Raw genomic sequence first — 19,342 nt, 5'->3', positions numbered from 1 at the left:
TCAAACCTAACACCAAAAAAATTATGGTAAACTCGAAGACTTAGAAATTGGTGAAAAATACAAAATAAAATATATTTGTTTAGCACATAGTAAATTTGGTGAAAGACTGGAAATTACTCTAGTGTTTTCAAAATTGGGTAGTATCGTTGAAATTACAACTTATCTACCAGAACGACTCAACAAGATGATGGAACCCCAGAGGTAAACCTTTAAGGGAAATCCTGATATTTACTTTGTTTACAAAGGGTAAAATAAAAACCAAAATCATGAAATCTCATTTGTTCAATAAATCTAAAATTTAAAAAAAATTTAAAAATTCTTAAAATTAAATAAAATAAAAAACAGGAAAAAAAACTAAAAAAACTGAAAAATTAAATTAAATCTTAAAAATTTAAAAATGTAAGTCCTGGTCGGAGCGTTGGCTCCTACAGGAGCCTACAAAAATAATAAAAAACTTAAAATTCCATTAAAGGAATGATCTCATCAGACTTCGTCCTTAAGACTTCGTCCTTAGCAACAAAGTTGTACTTTACCACAAGAGTTTAACTATATTCTTAATTCTAAAGAAACCTCTGTTCCTCTGAAATTAATTAGTTTACCATTCTCATCAGTGATTTCTAGTTTTATGTGATTCGTACACTTATTTACCATTTTCTTACAATTCGGTTTGTATTGTTGCATCTTAATCTGGTCACCGTCTTCCACAGGTACAATGCAGAAAATTGCAGATGGTTTATTGTTTAAGAGTGTCTTACTTTTGTCAATCAAATCAGCTTGTAGGAACAGATATTTCCTGTAAAAATTAAGTGGCTTGGTGGAGTAGCATTTTCCTTTCTTGGTGAATTTAGTTTTTCTAAAGCCAAAAAATGTGTTTACTATTGTAAAATATTCATCACCAAGATAGAAATCTTTCAACATCAACAACTTGTCCTCAGTACTTTCAATGATAAGGTAATCGTTATTGTCACAGCTGATGTTAACATGTTCTGAAAGATTTTTGATATGCTCATTGATAAAGGAGCAAAGTTTGAACAAACTGAAATGACCATCATAGATAGAGTCGGATTGTTGTCTTGAGTCATTTTCCATTTTTACCAATTCGGTAATACCCGGAACGTTATCATCAGTCTACCATGAATTGTAAAAAGTTATCGATTTCAAAGTAATGGATTTTATATCTAATTGGTATGTTAAGTAGTACTCAAATTTGGCTTCTTTACAATATTTTTCATTTATTATGAAACCCATTTCTTTTTAATTCAACTTAATTATTCGTCTATTTAAAAAAAGTAGTATTATAAATGGAGGGTTTAATAAACAAAAAAGATCTAAACTACAATATTTCTAGAAGTACTATACTACAGATATTTCTTAGGTGAGGAATGATAAACGACAATTTAAACAAATATTTTAACATGGGGTTCCAACCTAAATCAAAAGATCTTTGTGCTCATTATGACTATTTTAACAGAAATTTAAATTACAAAACAAAAAAAGCTTTATGGTAAGTTTGAAGATTCAGAAATGGGTGAAAGATATAAAATTAAGGATCTTTGTATTCATTATATTAAGTTTGGTAAAATACTGGAAATTACTCTAGTGTTCCCCCTTCCCGAGAGTGTTGGTGAAAAAACATTCGATCTCCCAGAATGTTACAACAAAATGACAGAATTGGAGATGGAAGTATTAAAAGGTTCACGTCTTGCTCGCTGCTTGATCGGCACCGCATCTCCTGTGTCGATGGTATGCTGTATGACAGTGGTCTTTCCCAAGTCGAAATCTCCCATAGAGAAAACATATTGATGTCTTGCGATAAGATATGTCACTACTTCTCTTTGTTCCACGGTTATGTCAATATCCTTTATCTCAAGTTTTTCCAGAAGCTTTTCTAACCGGGCTTGTGCAGCCTCATTATCAGGAACCTCACTGGAAATTGAAGACTTATCCTTGCAATTATTGTCAGACTCAGAGTTATCCACCGTCTTAATGTTCGCAATGTTAACCTGTGGCTTTTTCTGCTCACTGACAGGCACTTTAGTTTCCAGTGAAATACTCTCTGGTTTTTTCGGGCGTCTTGATCGTTTCGTTTTCTTCGGTGGCATGAAGTCCAGATCCTTTCGCCGATACTGTTCCAGTCCCTCAGCTGCACTGATCTCCTCCACTGTATGAAACCATCCAATTGTTCGATTTGACTGTATTGTCACTGGCTTGTCCGAGAAATTGGCTACTCTCACTGGCACCTTACCATGGTCCGAAGCCGCCAGATATCTTCCTGTTGTGAATCTTTGCTGGTTATATCCTGTTTCAACTAGTCCTGGTACCAAATGACTTTTTGATGGTGATTTGGCTAGTTTCCCCGGAATAATCACCTCCGTATTGGCAGGAATAGTTACTCGTTTTCCCAGAACAACACGGCAGACCTTTGGCTCCTCACGGTGATTCCGGAGTGGTACTTCCTTCTCACCAATCCTCAGCGTCGCTGTTTTATAATCGATTGCACAATTATTGGTTGTAAAGAAATCGCTCCCTAAGAGGCAGTCATGAGTCAGATTCTCCACAACCATTGTCGGATGTTCAAATTCCAAGGATCCAAGTTGGAAGGTCAGGTCAACCATGCCTAATATCTTCAGTTTATCTCCAGTAGCAGATTTTAAACTGCCATCGACCTTCTTCAGTTCCTTTCCATCTGTTTCTGTCCGCGCCAACCAGTGAAGACTGCCGCGGTGCGCGGTTTGGGCGGAATATGTCTTGTGTGTTGTAAAGACACCAGTACGATCGCGTCAATTTGTGTAACGGGATTTCGGAACGGGACAGTTTTGGACGAAATTACGATAAAAATCAAGACAAAATGTTAGGAGCATTGGTTGTAAGGCAAATAAATTAGTTTGAGATATATTGAGTTTAGTCCCTGTGGACACGTTGATGCATACAGTCGTACGCACGGAGCGTACATGGTGACACAAAAGGGATCGTGTTGAACTGTGGTCGATCGAATGACCTACTTTACCCGAGTAATGCCGTCCGCGATTGACGGAGTGGTTGTCAGGGGGACATGTTTAACGTTGAAGCGCGTCACTATGGAGTGGTGATCGGTAGTGGTCGCTACGAGAAATCTTTAGTAGGACCACGGAGATATCCGGTCAGAAACGACTCGAACTGAATGCTGAACAGACTGTGTAGAGGCCTACACTGTGTATACACGAAGGGTATACTGGAATAATTCAAACGTGTTGCATCTTGATGCATGGACAGACATTTGTTCAATATTTTGCACATGACCGTTCAGTCTTAGTGAACCTGAACTCTCTTATATCGGGAGACGATATTCACTTTACTTCGCGTCGCGGGCTAGAACTGTATCATTTCAGTATCCGGAGAGCTAAAGTGATTGCGCTACGTATTCTATGGTAATAGGTTGAGTGACACTTATTAAAATTGAGGCAGTCATGGTTCGGAACTTGACTGTTATGTGTAAGCAGCGACCTATAGTAGATACTAGTCTCGCACAAGCTCATGGCTGGATTGTTGCCAGCTTAAGTTAAAAACTGTTGTGTTTGTTTGATGGCTGGATTGTTGCCAGCTCTTGAATTTATATAATCGTTTGCAGTATACCTGCATTGCTGGATTAATGCCAGCCTGTAATTTCATTGTTTGCATTGTAATTCATGTATGGCTGGATTGTTCCCAGCCTAAGTTGAATCGGCAGCATTAGAGTGTTCGACTGGATTGTTGCCAGTCTGAGTTAATCATCATCGTACCAGTAGTCGTTGATGATTGGATTGTTGCCAGTCGAGCTGGATTCCTGTTGGAGATCGTCGACGGAGCAACATTGTACTTAGTACCGTACAAGTGGAGGTTTGAATTTGAACTTTGAACTTTGTCAGAATCGCCTTGATAGCCTTGTGGTTAGATTGATGCTAGCCCAAGGTGAGACAACGTTGGATTTGGTGGTCGAATTGTTGTCGACCCCAGATCGTTTCAAAGGATATCAAAGCATACACTGGTATGTTATAGTATTGGATCTTGTTGCTGTACACGTCATGTATGTGTTGTAATTGTCTCTGCTGTGTATCTAACTCAAGAAGATTGGAAGTTTGAGCTTCATTTGTTGTTGCTGTTTATTGCCGACAGTGTGGAGCAGCCATCATATCAGAAATATATTGGTCATTGTTCACCCTGGTATTCGATGTACCCATCCGAGGTCGTATACTTATCACATTGAGCTCTGAGGCAGAGTGAAGGACTTGGAGACCTGTGCTGTGGCAGCATTAAGGTTGGAAGTCGTGAGCGGTATATGAGTGGACCATTTGGGATTGAGTTTACCAAGCGTGATTGTGAAGACATTGGGACAATATGAAGGGATATGAGGAGGACAGCAGCCACCAGGCAACAGTGAGGGCAAAAATCCAGCTTGCCAGTGCCACAAAGCTCCCAAGCTGGACAACTGGGAGTAGGGCTAGCTCGAGACGAGCAGGTACCTGTAGTAGTGGTGCAAGCCAGATACGAAGACACTTGCAAGCAGAGATGAAGAAAACCGAGCTTGAGGCCCGACAGCAAATTGAGGAGGCAAGAATCCAAGCAGACATAGCACGTGCTGAGTTGCGCATAAATTCCCAGATGCGCCTTCGCATGATTGATTTAGAATGCAAAATGCAAGCTACGCAATCTGACCCGGATGAATAACTTTCTTACCGATTGCGTGATTTCAACAATGAAGACCCTGTGAAAAATCATCCTGCTCTAAACGAAGATGCTGTGATGGATGATTATGAAAATATAGCTGAGGGTGATCAGTGTGTGTTCGGGTTGCGGTCAACCGGCGACACAAGTGATGATCATGCTGCCACTGAAGAACAGCAATGTGAAAATACTGGTGAAGACCAGGTTGTTTCGGGGTTACAAGAAAAGAAAGGTAGTCGTAAGGAGCCTTTATGTAAGCTTGGGGAAACTGTGACACTAAACTCTGTTAGTGATCATGGTGATCATAGTGTTGGCGTAGATCATAGTAAGCTGCCTCACGTTGATTCTGAAGACACGAATAGGCATGTTGACGCTCTTGGAGATGGGATACATCAGCCCAAGCCTTATGGATATATTTCCGAACCAAATGTCGGAAATGAAGGGACTTTCATGTTAGTAGCTGGCACCCAGGCCAGCCATGGTAAAGGCGGCATGACAACTGTAGGTCAGAATGGCAGAGGTAATAATGCCATTCCAACTGGCCAAGAGTACAATGGAAGCCAGTCCAAGCCTATGTATAGTATTACGTAGAATACTAGAAGATCCGGTGTGTGCCAAACCAGTGGTACGCAGATGAACATACTGCATCAATCTGAGACCAACATGGTTGGATGTGAACAGACGAGTCGGCTGCATGTTGATGTTCAGGATCAGGATGGTCAGCAAGTCTAGAGTCCGGCTTACCAGGTTAAGCAGAACCACACGGACCAGCTAGTCCCGGCCAAGGGGGCCAATCAAGTCACGAATCAACAGCCAGTCAATTACGGCCCTAAGCCAACAGCCTCAGTGGCAGCAGGAGATTTGACCAACTTAGCTCAGACACTAGAACGGATGACGGCACACCAAGAGTCGCCCGCACGTCCAGTTATGATATTCGATGGGACTTCGGCTGAGTACCCTAAGTTCATTAGGAATTTCAGTGACCGGGTTGGAACGAAATCATTCACTGACAGTTTCAAGTTGTCACATCTAATCATGTCCTCGCGTGGTGAGGCCAAGAAGGCCATTGATCGCTACGAAGGAACTAGTAATGGTTATGAGATGGCTTGGAAGGTGCTTCATGAAAGATTCGGTCAACCGTTCAAGATCGTCAAATCATCTCAATCAATCAAACCATCAAATATGACATTTCTAAAGCGCCCAAATTTGGTGAAAAATTTCACCAACTCTCAGGCGCCTCTGAAATACACTCGAAAAAGGTGTGCTTTTATCATCGTTCTAAAAGCTGCCTTTGACTCCGCAAGTCTAATGTGTGTGGGCAGCCCATTCCATAGGAGTGGCGCCGCCTTGTAGAATGATCTGTCACCAAAACGTATGCACTTGGTGCGTGGCTCCTGTAGAAGGAAAGCGGCATCAGCCCTGAGGGAATAGGCTGACCCACGTCGGCGTTGTACCATATCAGTCAGGTAAGTCGGTGCCGCTCCATGGGCTGCCTTGTAGGTGAGCAAGAGTATCTTAAACTCAACCCTTGCCTTGACAGGCAGCCAATGGAGCCGCATCAGAACCGGACTGATACGGTCAAACCTGGGGATCAAGCATGTAACCCTGGCTGCAGCATTCAAAACACGCTGCAACCTACCATACTGCTGTTCCGTGATGCCGTAGAGGAGAGCATTGCAGTAGTCCAAGTGAGATGTAACAAACGCATGCACCAGGGTTTTGGTGGTGCCGACAGTCAGAAACCCGCGAATCTGACGAATCTTTTAGATGCCAAAGAAAGCTCTAGAGCAGACTTTACTGACATGAGTTTTCATCGACATGTGTTCGTCAAAAAAGACACCCAGATTTCTGACTGACGTACTGGTGCTAACTGTCGAGTTCCCCACCCTGACTCTGTCAATGCTCACCTTCCCAAGCTGCTGCCTGGAGCCAATCAACATGCATTCTGTCTTAGTGTCATTTATGCAGAAATGGTTGTCAATAAACCATGCGCGCGCATCGTGTATGCACCGAACCACTGTCTCCACAGCCCCCTGCACATTTTCGACTGTGACTGGTCTGAATGACATGTACAGCTGGTTATCGTCAGAGTAACCATGAAATCCAGGGGCATGTAGAGCCAACAGATGGTACAGACGGGACAGGTAAAACAGAAAAAGGACTGGGCCCAGACAGCTTCCCTGCGGGACACCACAGTTCAGATTGAAGCGCTTTGAATGGCAGTCACCCAGGACAATTTGTTGGCCTCTTCCTACAAGGTAGGACTCCAACCACTTTAGAACTGGTCCAGAGATACCGAAATCCTCTGTCATTATGCTTAGAAGATTTGTCACATTGACAGTGTCAAATGCCGCACTTAAGTCTAGTAGGACTAACAGGCACACTTCTTGTTTGTCCATTTTCATTAAGATATCACTCTGGACCTTTACCAATGCAGTCTCTGTAGAGAAGTTCTGACGGTAAGCTGATTGAAACTTGGGGAGTGGGGCATCTGTTGACAGACTAACAGCAGGACCCAGAATTCAGGCTCGAGCAGAAAAAACCTGCTTGAGTTTGCTGATCAGTTGGAAGCTACACTGCAGACCCTGGACGATCAGCACCTCCTTGCCGAAGCCAACACCCAAACGTCGCTTCAGGCAATCTTTAGCAGACTGCTAGCCCATGTGCAAGGAAAATGGGTTAAAAAGGTTGTGGACCTTGAAGCTGCAAATATCCAACCGACGTTAAAGCATCTTGTACGTCTGGTGTTGTCCCTGGCGAAGACCGCCAATCATGCTGGGTATGCTGTGGCCGCCAGTGGCAGAAACAATCAGAATGCTGTCACTGGGGGGAGCAAAGGTCATGGAAAAGGGTTTGAGATTACCAAGACCAGTCACACTCGGGCTCCTGAGAAGAAATCCACATGCACAACAATGTAAACGCAACCTATGTCTGATCAGGGAGTTGCTAAAAGTGGACAGCAGGAGTCGAGCACAGGACACAGTGTGCAAAGAAATGGTGCCAAGTTTACTAGGGTGTCAAGGCCCAGAAAAAATGCTGCTAAAGATGAGGCCAGAACAGTGGTGGTAATAGCGAGGCTAAAGCCAAAAGCACGAGAGATACGAAGTCTCACAATAAGGAGCCGAGAAGGTGCCAGTTCTGTGATCAGGACCACCTTGTCTCGAATTTTGCTCAGTTTAAGTCTAAGTCGGTGGAGTTTAGGAAACACTTCGTCCGCAAGGCAGGATTATGTTTTTGCTGTCTTTGGAAGCATTACGTAAAGGACTGCAAGTGGAAAAAACCTTGTACAGAGCCAAGATGTGACAGACTCCACCATCCATTACTACACCAGGAACAAGAAGTTCATATTGGATCATTGGTTAGTACTTCCAAGCCAACCCAGTCTGTTTTGCTGAAGGTTATACCTGTGCGGCTCTACTCCAAGGACAAACAGAGTCTGACAACGTTTGCTATGCTAGACTCGGGTTCGACAGTTACAATGATAGCCAAGTCCATTGCAAGTAGGCTCGGTATTACTGGTTTGCCCGAGGTCCTAAGTGTCAACACAGTCTTAGCAAAGGGTCAAAGTAAGGAGGTCAAAATAGCCGAGTGCTTCCTCAGTCCAACTAGCGAGGAAGAACCTCTGATACCAGTGAGCAGAGCTCACGTAGTGGACGAGCCACATATAGATAAAAGGTACAGGCCTGACGTCGTAGACTTGTCAGGATGGAAACATCTACAAGGTCTTGATCTTTCAACTGAAGTGGATGTAAAGACTGTTTCCATATTGATTGGTGAGGACGTACCACGGGCACATGCTGTGACTGAAAGCCGTTATGGAGAGTGCCCAGACACCCAACCTTATGCTGTGAAGACCCCCCTATCATGGTGTGTTGCTGGACCGACTTGCAAGACTGGAGATCAGCCTGTGCCCAGCTGCAATCTACTCGTGGTGAGTACTGATGTGCTTGGGGGTAATGGTGATCAGACGAGTGAGTTGGCCAGCGAGTCATTAGAGCTTGAAGTGAAGAAGCTCTGGGAGGAGGAGAGGCATGGTTTTGCTTGTGACGGCATAAAAAGGATGTCGGTAGAAGACAAGAGGGCTATGCAGATCCTGGAGTCCAAAACTGCATTCGTTGATGGGAATTACCAGATTGGGCTGCTGTAGCGCGAGGAAAACCCATGTCTTCCTAACAACAAGGCATCAGCCGAGAAAAGGCTAAGAGCACTGCAGAAAAGGTTCGCCAAGGACTCAGAGTATGCTGCAATGTATCGCAAGGCGATAGATGACTACATTACCAAGGGCTATGCTGTGCAATTTTCTGACGAGGAAGCAGCAGTGACCACAAGCAAGACTTGGTACCTCCCGCACCATGGTGTGCAGAACCCTAATAAGCCTGGAAGGGTTAGAGTTTGACGCCGCTGCACGTTATGGTGAGACTTCTCTGAATCAAGAGCTCCTGCAGGGACCAGACTTAACCAACAGCCTAGTCGGGGTCCTGACGCATTTCCGTCTAGGAAAGATTGCTGTTACTGCAGATGTTGAAGCAATGTTCATGCAGTTCAAAGTGCAAAAAGAGGATTGTCAAGCACTAAGATTCCTGTGGGGGTCAGATGAAGCTGACGCTACTCCGCAGACGTTCTGCATGACCCGACACATATTTGGGGCAACAGATAGTCCCAGTTCATGCACATATGGTCTTCGAAGATGTGCAAATGACAACGCCGAGGATTTCGACAAATGTACTGTGGATGCAACAAAAACTTATATGTAGATGATCTGCTAAAGTATGTTGATTATACGGCGCCTGCTATACGTCTGGCTCTGCGGTTGATCGAGATGTTAGGTCAGGGAGGCCTAAGATTGACGAAATTCATTTCAAACTCCTTGGACGTTTTGTCTGCTATTCCTGAGGAGAATAGAGCCATAGGATGCAAAGACCTCATCATAGGTAGTCCACCATTAGAAAGGGCCCTGGGAGTGTCATGGAATGTAGCCTCAGACACATTGAGTGTGAAAGTTGGTGAGATGGATAAGCCAAACACTCGGCGAGGATGTCTTGCTGCGGTCAATTCCTTATATGACCCACTTGTCCTGGTAGGACCAGTCACTCTTCCTGCCAAGAGGATCCTACAGATGACTACAAAGTTGAATCTGAGCTGGGACGAGCCTTTACCCGAAGTGATTCTCCATTCTTGGCTTCGATGGAAAGAAAGTCTGAAGAAACTGGGCCAGTTGTCTATTCCTAGGTGTTACTTTAGTGAACCTGAATCGGTTTACATTGAACTCCATCATTTTGCCGACGCATCAGAAGTTGGTTATGGGACCGTCAGCTATCTACGTCAGGTCTCAGCATCAGGAAACATCAACTGTTCAATGGTCATGGCGAAGGGCAGGAAAGCTTCCTCTGTGTTTGTGACAGTCCCACGCTTAGAGCTTCAAGCAGCTGTTGTAGCGGCTAGAGTAGACTGTCTCATCAGAAAGGAAATGGAGTTGGAAGAGTCACGTGCTGTTTTCTGGACAGACTCGAGGATTACCCTGCAGTACATATATAATGAATGCCGGCGGTTCAAGACATATGTAGCAAACAGGGTGACCGAGATAAGGGACACCACTAGCCCGACACAATGGAGACATGTTCCTGGAAAGGACAATCCTGCGGATGACATATCCAGAGGACAGACAGTTGAAGCCTTCTTAAAGAATCCGAGATGGTTTCAAGGGCCTAAATTTCTGAGTCAGCCCGACGGGAATTGGCCAGCAGCAGAAGTGAAGCCCCTGGAGAGAAACGATCCTGAAGTTCGCGAGGAGAAGGTTGTTTGATTGTTGCTAACATCTTCTGCCTCTTTGGATAACATGATTGCAAGATGCTCCAGTTGGATAGACCTACAGAGAAGAGTTGCTCTTCTGCTTAAGTTTGCTGATATGATCAGGAAAGAGGACAGGCCAAAGCTTGACATGGATAGAGCAGCTAAGTCAATTGTCATGTATACTCAGAGAGGCTTCTATGCAGAAGAAATTGCTGACCTCAAGAGTAATGGAAAAGTCAAGCAATCAAGCCAGCTGCGTTTGCTGAATCCAGTTCTCGTGGACGAAGTTCTACGTGTTGGTGGGCGACTGTCAAGAGCCCCTACCTCATTCGATACTAGATATCCGATGATCATTCCCGGAGGCACTCACCTATCGTCGGTGTTGATTCATCATTATCATCAGACAACGGCACATGCCGGACAGGAGCATGTACTTGCAGCATTGAGGGAGAAGTTTTGGATACATCGAGCTAGAATCTCTGTCAAGAAGATAATACGTTCTTGCATTGGCTGTAGACGACGCTTGGCGAGCAGACTGACCCAGAAGATGGCGGACCTCCCGGCAATGAGATTGGTTGCTTACGAACCGCCTTTCTCCCGTACTGGGCTAGATTACTTTGGACCCCTGATTGTCAAGCGAGGTCACTCAGAGCTGAAACGATGGGGAGCGATTTTTACTTGTCTTAATGTAAGAGCAGTCCACCTTGAAGGTGTCGAGTCACTCGATGCGAGTTCTTTCATCAACGCCTTGAGAATATTTCTCGGAAGACGTGGGGATCCCAAGGACATCTGGTCTGACAACGGGACCAATTTCACGGGTGGTGAAAGGGAACTGAGAGAAGCCCTGCAGCATTGGAATGCACAGAACGTTGATGATGAGCTTGCTCAGAGAAGAATAAACTGTCATTTCCAACCGCCAGCAGCATCCCACATGTCTGGAGTCTGGGAGCGGCTTGTCAAGTCGGTTAAGCTCGCCTTGAAGGCTTTACTCGGACAGGCATTGGTGAGCGATGAAGTCCTCGCAACAACCTTTGTTGAGGTTGAACGAGTCCTTAATAGTCGACCTCTGTGTAAAGTGAGCGACGACCCGAAAGATGATGAAGTTCTGACACCAAGTCATTTCTTGCTGCAAAAGCCGTGCACATCGCTACCGCCAGGCCTCTTTGTTAAGGAAGACGCATATCATCGGAAGCGCTGGAAGCACTGTCAACTGCTTGCCCAGCACTTCTGGAAGCGCTGGCTAAAGGAGTACTTGCCCGCATCACAGGAGCGATCGAAATGGCACCAGGAAATGAGGAACGTGTCGGAAGGAGATCTCGTTATGATCGCTGATGATGACACCCCCAGGGGTCAGTGGCCATTGGCCAGGGTGTCTCGAACATTCACCGGAGACGACGGTCAAGTTAGAGTTGCGGAGGTGAAGACTAAGACATCCACATTAGTGCGACCCATTCATAAGCTATGCATGGTGGAAGCGAGCAACGAGGACTTAACCTAAAGACTATTATGTAACGCGACGCTGAGGACACTCTTATATCGTAGTGGCACCTTGGTTGTTAGTATTATGCGCGTGGTTATAGGACACTTCGTTGCAGTTGTTTTGGCTAAAAAACCTAAAATCCAAAAAATCCAAAAAATTCCACAAAAAAAATTAAAATCTTAAAAATTAAAATCTTAAAAATTAAAATCTTAAAAATTAAATAATTATTATCCCGAAACTTAAAAAACTTAAAACTAACTTAAATGAATGCGTGAAAAAATATTTATGATTGAGTCAAAGTGGTTAAGTGGTCAAAATGGTAACAACCTTACAATTCATATTTTTATGAGATGCTGTCTAATGTTGGTGGTATGAGAATTATCTTCGCCAGACTTCCCTGCACTTTTACGACATATCTAGAAAACTAGGAAACGACGCCTTCATAATCAAAAAGGGCACAGGCAGTCACTACGTTATGCTTCCAGATGGACTCGACACAATAAAATCTTTCATTGAGGGTTTCAGAGATCAAATGGAACTAGATGAGCATACCAAAAATGCGTTACACTTAAAACTCCAAGAAACAATCGGTAAACTTGGGATCAGTTGTAGAAAAAAATATCAACTGCAGTAATGTCTAATCATTACGGAGAAAGTGAAAGATCATTTGGGGTTTAATGTTCGCAAGGGGAATTTATTGAGTCGGTAGGAAAACCCGACGAGTACTTATGGGGCGACAAGCCAATTAATTTTAGACCGTTCGAATACTTCCACATTCACTGCGATATAATCGATAAAAATGACATAATTTACAATTCAAGTAAGTCAGATTTGCTAGCAAGAATTCCATTGAAAGAGTGTGATTTCGGAGATACACTTAAACATTATTTGACGGGATTGAGAAACAGACCATGTGAAGAAAAATGTAACAAATTTAGAATCTGGATAACCGACGAACACAACCATCCTGTGGATTTCAATGGAGCAGACGTACAACTAAAACTTCTCTTCTTACTAAATGAGTAGAATTTGGGGTTATTCAAAACGTCCAAAAAATGGAAGAAACTATTAGAAGAAGTTCAACGGGGACCACAAATAGATACTGACGATAAATCTCAGGCTACTCATCTCCCAAAACAAACATCCCCGAAACAGAAACCCCCATCAGCAAAAATAAATACTAAGATATCTACTCCCCAAAAGTTGTAGTACCTAGTGAACGAAGTTCCAACCGGAGTTGGCTCTTCAGGGGGGCCCCATAGGAGATTCTAGCATTTCACATCTTTAAAATTATCTTAAATAAATGAGTGAGAGTAATGAAAATATAATTTATCCTTATTTACCAGAATACATAAAATATGCAGATAAACCACAAGAATTGAGACTCCAGCAGATTTGTGAAGTCAAGAAGTATTTGGAGGAGGAGATTGAGTTTAGGATATTCTCAAAGTACAAAAAAGCATTCAACGCAATTACCGGAATTAGCAATTTTCTTAATTTAACTAGTGTAGCAGCTGGATCAGTTGGTGTGTCCGCATTAGCAGGTGTAATAACCGCACCAATATGTTTGGCGTTAGGGGGAGTGACAATTGGAAGCGCCATCATCTCATCGGCCCTAAGTTGTGAGAAAAAAAAACATACCTAAAAAAATAGGAAAACATGAGAAAATAGAAATGTTGGCAATTTCAAAACTCAACACCATTAAATATTTAGTCAGTAAAGCCATTAGCGATTCTAACATCACAACCGAGGAATTCTCATTCATCATAAATAAAAAGGAGAAATATATTTCTATGAAAAATGCCATTAGAAAAAAACAAAAATATGTCCCTACAGAGAATATTGATGTTGAAACCTTAAAATAATCTTTTTTAGAGCAGGAGAAAAATGGCCAAAACGGAAATGTTGGAAAAAATCTAGTCACAGTAAATTATGTTTACAATTATTATTCACCAGTAATCCCTTCAGTAATACCTTCGGCGCCTCCCTATGTTGCTTATATGGTGAGTGATAATGTGATGGTGACGTTCAACTTTCAAACTGCCGACGGTGCACAACCAAAGGAAACTATGTATGTGAGGATTCCAAAGTTAAATGATAATACCTTATTTGTACCTGGTAGCGTTTATTAGTCGGCGGATGTTATCATCTTAGGAAATAGCAAAAATTCTGTGGTAAATAATTTTGGGATAAATCTTATTTCAAAACTGACTGTTAGGTGGGGGACAGAAAACCTTCTTGAAATCGATAACTATAATTTGTATGCCACCTACAAAGACTTGTGGCTGTCCAATGAGGATAGAGAAATCGAGTATTTCAGGGAATCCAAAGCAGTAACCTCAGACAGCTTAGATCCAGGGTAGCTTTAGCTGACATCATCGGGAAAACCAGCAATGACAAGACTTTGAAAGACGTTTTTGACAATAAGTACAAAATCTCAATTGACTTTGATTTGCTCTCAACCCACGCTCCGTTTTACAAATTTCCCATTCAGGAAGACGTTATATTTAGCATGACCTTGGCACCAAAAGAGGATGTAATTTTCACAACCACAACTGCGAATATCAATTATCAATTGAAAAATATATGTATGGAATATGACACTGTTACAGATGAAAGAGTTGTGGGGCAATTACAAATAGTTACAACTCTGGATTTTCGGTATTTTACGATTGGATAAATCATTTTAAGATAATAAACGTGGAGACAAACGAAACAATAATTAATAAAAATATCAATTTTTCAAAGAGATCAATCAAAGGAATTTTACTACTAATTGTAACCTCACATAACGATGGTACCAGAGAAAGTGAAAAATTCGAAAACATAGGAATTTCAAATTTGAAAGTTACGATCGAGGGAGTGGCTAATAAAATATACCCCGAAGGAATGATGTTGTGAGATCAGTGGGAAGAAGCGAAAAAACAATTTCATGTCCGAAGATATTAGGAAAACACACGACTGTAATTTAACTCTTGAAAGGTATTACGGTGATGAGAACTATTTTGGGTTGTGGCTTGATCTGAGAACCACGGAAGACAATAATCTGCATGGAAGTGGAATGGCATTGCAAAACACAAAAGATGGAATTCGGTTTCAATACATTACTCAAGACGAAGCTGAAAAACCAATGGAGAGACGACACTGACGGGTACCAGCCGCGGAAAGACAGCATCCACCAACTTGACAGAAAAGGCCAAGTCTCCATCTATCGACTCCGTACAGGGCACTGCAAACTCCACCAGCACCTGAAGAGACTTGGGCTCCACATTCTGCAGGACTGTCCCTTAATGAAAAGAAGACAGGAATTTTGGTCGGAGCCATTGTCACTGAAGACTAAGCTATGGGGAACAGCCGAAGACCTGCAACAAACAGCCGATTTTGTCGCGGCGCACGACATATGGTCTGATGACAAGTTTGACTCCCGATATGTAACATATCGACCATGAACTAGAGATTGCGGCTTTTTCCCTTCGACCGACCTGGGCGATGGACGCATGCCATGGGACGCAGCTTTTTCCCTTCGACCGACTTGGGCGATGGACGCATGCCATGGGACGCGGCTGATTTTTAAAATTAACTGAATTCTTCCGAATTCCCCAGCAGCGTTTCTGAGCTATGAGCTCTTATAAACCGGTCATATGTGTGCCCGTCCCTGGTATGACTCCATGGCAAAGGTAGGACATCTCCCGTCTCCTCTTCTATCTTCTCCTAGGCCTAATTCGGAACTCTTCACTCTATCCCTCTTATCCTATAGTTGTAAATTGCCTGAGGAAAAGTATGAAATCTATATCAAGTTGTTTAGTTGGTTCTTTCGGACCTCTCTGTTGACGACCGGCAGTCGCTATTCTTATAAACTGCCAGGCCAAGATTTACAGCCTCTTGAGGGGCTAACCTAACGTTAAACCGGGTATCGGCTGATGGTTTTATCCCACCATATTAGAACCAACATCCCGTATCCAGTGAACGGCGTACAATACCAGTAGTTGAGCCTTACGGTAATGGAAGTATACATGAGCATTTTTGGGTCACCCTGCAGGCCTCCAATATTTACACACCAGTAGGGCTACTCCCCCAATTCAAATAGAGCAGCACATGCACGAACCACAGTATGCAACATTTATTTACATAATCAACGCATAATTGAGCATTTAATCCGTGCACACCACACCAGCGACCGTGACCCAAGCGCTTAACCGCTGCTTATTGTTGACTTGTGCTATTTAAGCTCCATTAACTCAGTACTACCTATTAGTATACCCTATTGTATAATATCCCCGATCTATTATTATCTATTATTTAAAAACTGGCGAGACAGGCGGAATCTTATACAGTATCTTAATCGCCTTTCAATTTTATCAGTTCTCTTTTCATTGTTGTTTGCAAACTATTTTTCTTGCGTTACTGTTTCTTGTGACGAGTCAATTAGCCTATAGTCCTTAAAAAGCAAAACTAAAATATTCGAGGTTGTCAACACGTAAATATTTGCAAAATATTTTAATGCGTTCCATGTCCTTCTTCTTTTAGAGTGACTATGTTAATGTGCATAAGATAGTCAAATCTTATGGTAATTTCTTTATAAAGTTATTATGTGATTTAATATCAACGGGTCGGAGAATCATAGCTGTTATCTTGTGAACTCACGTGAGTCATTTGATGGTTAGTGGAGGTATAATATCTTGTAATGCTAACAACCTTCGTTAGCGGAGATGAAATGATTCTCGTTAGACTAACAATGGTCTGTCTCAGTTTCATTGTTTGGATACTATGACGCATTTGTTTAATCTTAACATTAGGCTACGCTAAGTCCTGTTATCAGTTATTATCAGAGTCGTCAAAATTTGATTGTTTAGTCGACACATGGAGTAAGTTTTCATTCGTGTCAATAGTAGTTTGATATAATTATTGCTAAGTTCGATTTAACATTGCTGTGATAAATGATATCGTGATATGTTTATTTGGTGTTTGTGCGCCATGGACCTAATGATAATACATTTCATAGTGAAATTCATGTCCGGGGATCGTTATGTTTTCGTATTGGATATGTTCCTTGGGGGAGTATGTCTAGTATTAGCCATACATGCCAGCTTTAATATATCTAATAGCTTGTTGTTCCTCACGTCGCATATACGCGAATGTTTTAATTCTATGTAATCAAGGTTGGCAATTGCGAAGGCAGTTGGCCGTCGCTCGTCAAAGAAAAACGACGTGATTTCTTAGCCCCTTTCTTAACAAGCCCAACCCAAAGAACTATACGAAAAAGCTAAAAAGCAGAATTCATTAAAGGGAAAAAAGTAATTGAAAAAAAGATTCCGAATGGACTCGAACCAACGACGTATTTGGTAATAAAATAGCATGTCTTGCCAGCAGTGCAGGACACTTCAAAATGATAGCGTCTATTTAAGTAATAATTTTGACCGACAGAGATCAAGTAGGTTTGCTGATCGTCACACTTGGATGCCCTCGATTCGTATTTTGGGGGCCGACTTTTGAAATTCCCGTTTTCTTAGATACAGATACGTGACATAATTGGCATTAGGCAGGTTTTGCAAGCTTACATTTTACCTTTACGATTACGATTTGACGACATCCTGACGCAAAATTTGGTGCCGACAGAGGACTTGACGCAATGACGTCATCGACTGAGGTGAGGCTTCCCGTTCGGCTGAAAATACTCATATAAGAGTGTCTAAAATTCCAATTGAGTTCATTCATCACAAGGTATAAGACTGGGTATTGACTAAATCGTAATTTCACTTACGTGTAGCAAGCGATTTACGCGTAAAAAAACCCCGCAGAGGCTCTTCGAAACTGTAATCGTTTACGGAAAACGTAAGCGTGCAAAACCTCACTATTATCATATATAGCTCAATAAGAAATGATTTGCTTGATGGAGCCAGTTTGGTGAGTAACGTTCCCTAAGACGAGTATGAAGGACAAAGGCAAGAAAAAAACCTTCTCAACAAGTCTTTCATCCGCCATTGCCTGGATGTATGGTCCCTTTCCCTGAGCTCTTTGCCATTCGAAGCGGATAATCCTTCAAATTATTTTGTTTCCCGAGCTGAAGGCAGAAAAAAATGCTTTGACAGAACTCACCTCGTTTTTATGAGATGTTCGGTCCCATAGCCCCCTGGGAAAAGTCAAATCTGAATCTGATCCGCCGCTCTCGGCTCATAATGCAAATGCGTTGTTTTCTCCTTGTGTACATACACTTCAAGCTAAATGTTCTTATAATCTTTTACAATTAAAGGTGATTCATCTTTGTGAAAGCGATCTTGTATTAGTTAATATGAAGACGTCACTTGGTCCGTTATCGAGTCTCAAAAGCGGAGTCGGAATGTTCGTCTTAACCTTACTAGTATACAGTCACTTTCATTTTCTAAATAACCATGCAGTGTTATCAACACAGACACAGCCATTTTATATGGATACTTACTTGCAATAAAAACATTTGTACCCTTGTCGAGCACCCTTGCAAGAGTACCACCGTATTTGCCACAGTAGGAACTAGCTTGAGGCCATGCCATTTTCTTGAAAACAAACAGGTAGCAGAAACGACTAAAGGCCTTCCATCCAGTGAAACATTTCAGTGCTGAAAATGAAAAAAAGTATGAAAACATTGATAAGGCTTGTTATTGCATCAGGTGCGCGGCTGAAGGCACCGGGTATAGCCATTATTTCAAATAAATAACTTCTTCAGCATTCGCTGCCGCGTCATTTTAAGCATTCTTTGGAATACTCCTTTCTCCATTTTACGTGCAACTACGGCTAGGTGCCAATTTGGTTGTTAAATTGGCCTAGTGACTCAATCTCAAACCAGCAAGGAGAGTCCACGCAAGCTGCTCATGGTTCTAATTATAGACCCCACATACAACAAATGTGGGGTCTATATTGAGATTACTAGGATAAGGTACTAGGCTTCTGCATTCTTCCCAGGTTATATTATGGAGGTAGTCCAGCAAAACTGCTATTTCAACTGAAAAACTGTCACCCCTGTCTCATCAAACTAAACTCAATCTAGTGCACCTGGCAAAGATTTTTTTCGAAATTCGGATAATTTTGATGACTTTGAAGCGTTTTTATGCGCCGATTTTCTGATTTGCTTTCAAATCTCCGGCACGATTCTGTCAATCACACGTATATTAGCATAAGCTCCGCCCCATAATGGTGACGTCATATCCTCATGCATCATGGCGGCAGTATCTCTTTGCCGAAGTGGCCAGCTGTCGAGTAGTTTGAGCAAAGAACGACGGTTGACATGGTTGAATGAAGGAATAAAATAAAGGAATAGCCTTAAATGCTTATCGATGATCCACCCTGCCCATCTGAAAAGGTTAGGGTGCTGTTTAAATGTTACTGAGCGTGTGATTTTGTCCGGAAATAGATCATCCG

At 42.4% G+C, this 19,342-nt stretch overlaps 1 long non-coding RNA gene across 1 annotated transcript in view; it reads right to left on the bottom strand.

Annotated features, from left to right (window-relative positions):
* LOC135494569 (uncharacterized) overlaps window positions 1-18,517 on the bottom strand; it is a 36,571-nt gene extending 18,054 nt beyond the window's left edge. Inside the window, exon 1 of the long non-coding RNA XR_010448402.1 lies at window positions 18,387-18,517. This is a non-coding gene — a long non-coding RNA (uncharacterized LOC135494569). The remainder of the gene's footprint in view (window positions 1-18,386) is intronic.
* Between the last annotated feature and the right edge of the window lie 825 nt (window positions 18,518-19,342).

The sequence above is a fragment of the Lineus longissimus genome, chromosome 10 (genome assembly GCF_910592395.1).
Source record: "Lineus longissimus chromosome 10, tnLinLong1.2, whole genome shotgun sequence".
Classification (NCBI taxonomy): domain Eukaryota; kingdom Metazoa; phylum Nemertea; class Pilidiophora; order Heteronemertea; family Lineidae; genus Lineus; species Lineus longissimus.
Note: the sequence above shows the minus strand (reverse complement) of the source record. Positions and strands in the feature narration are given on the sequence as shown.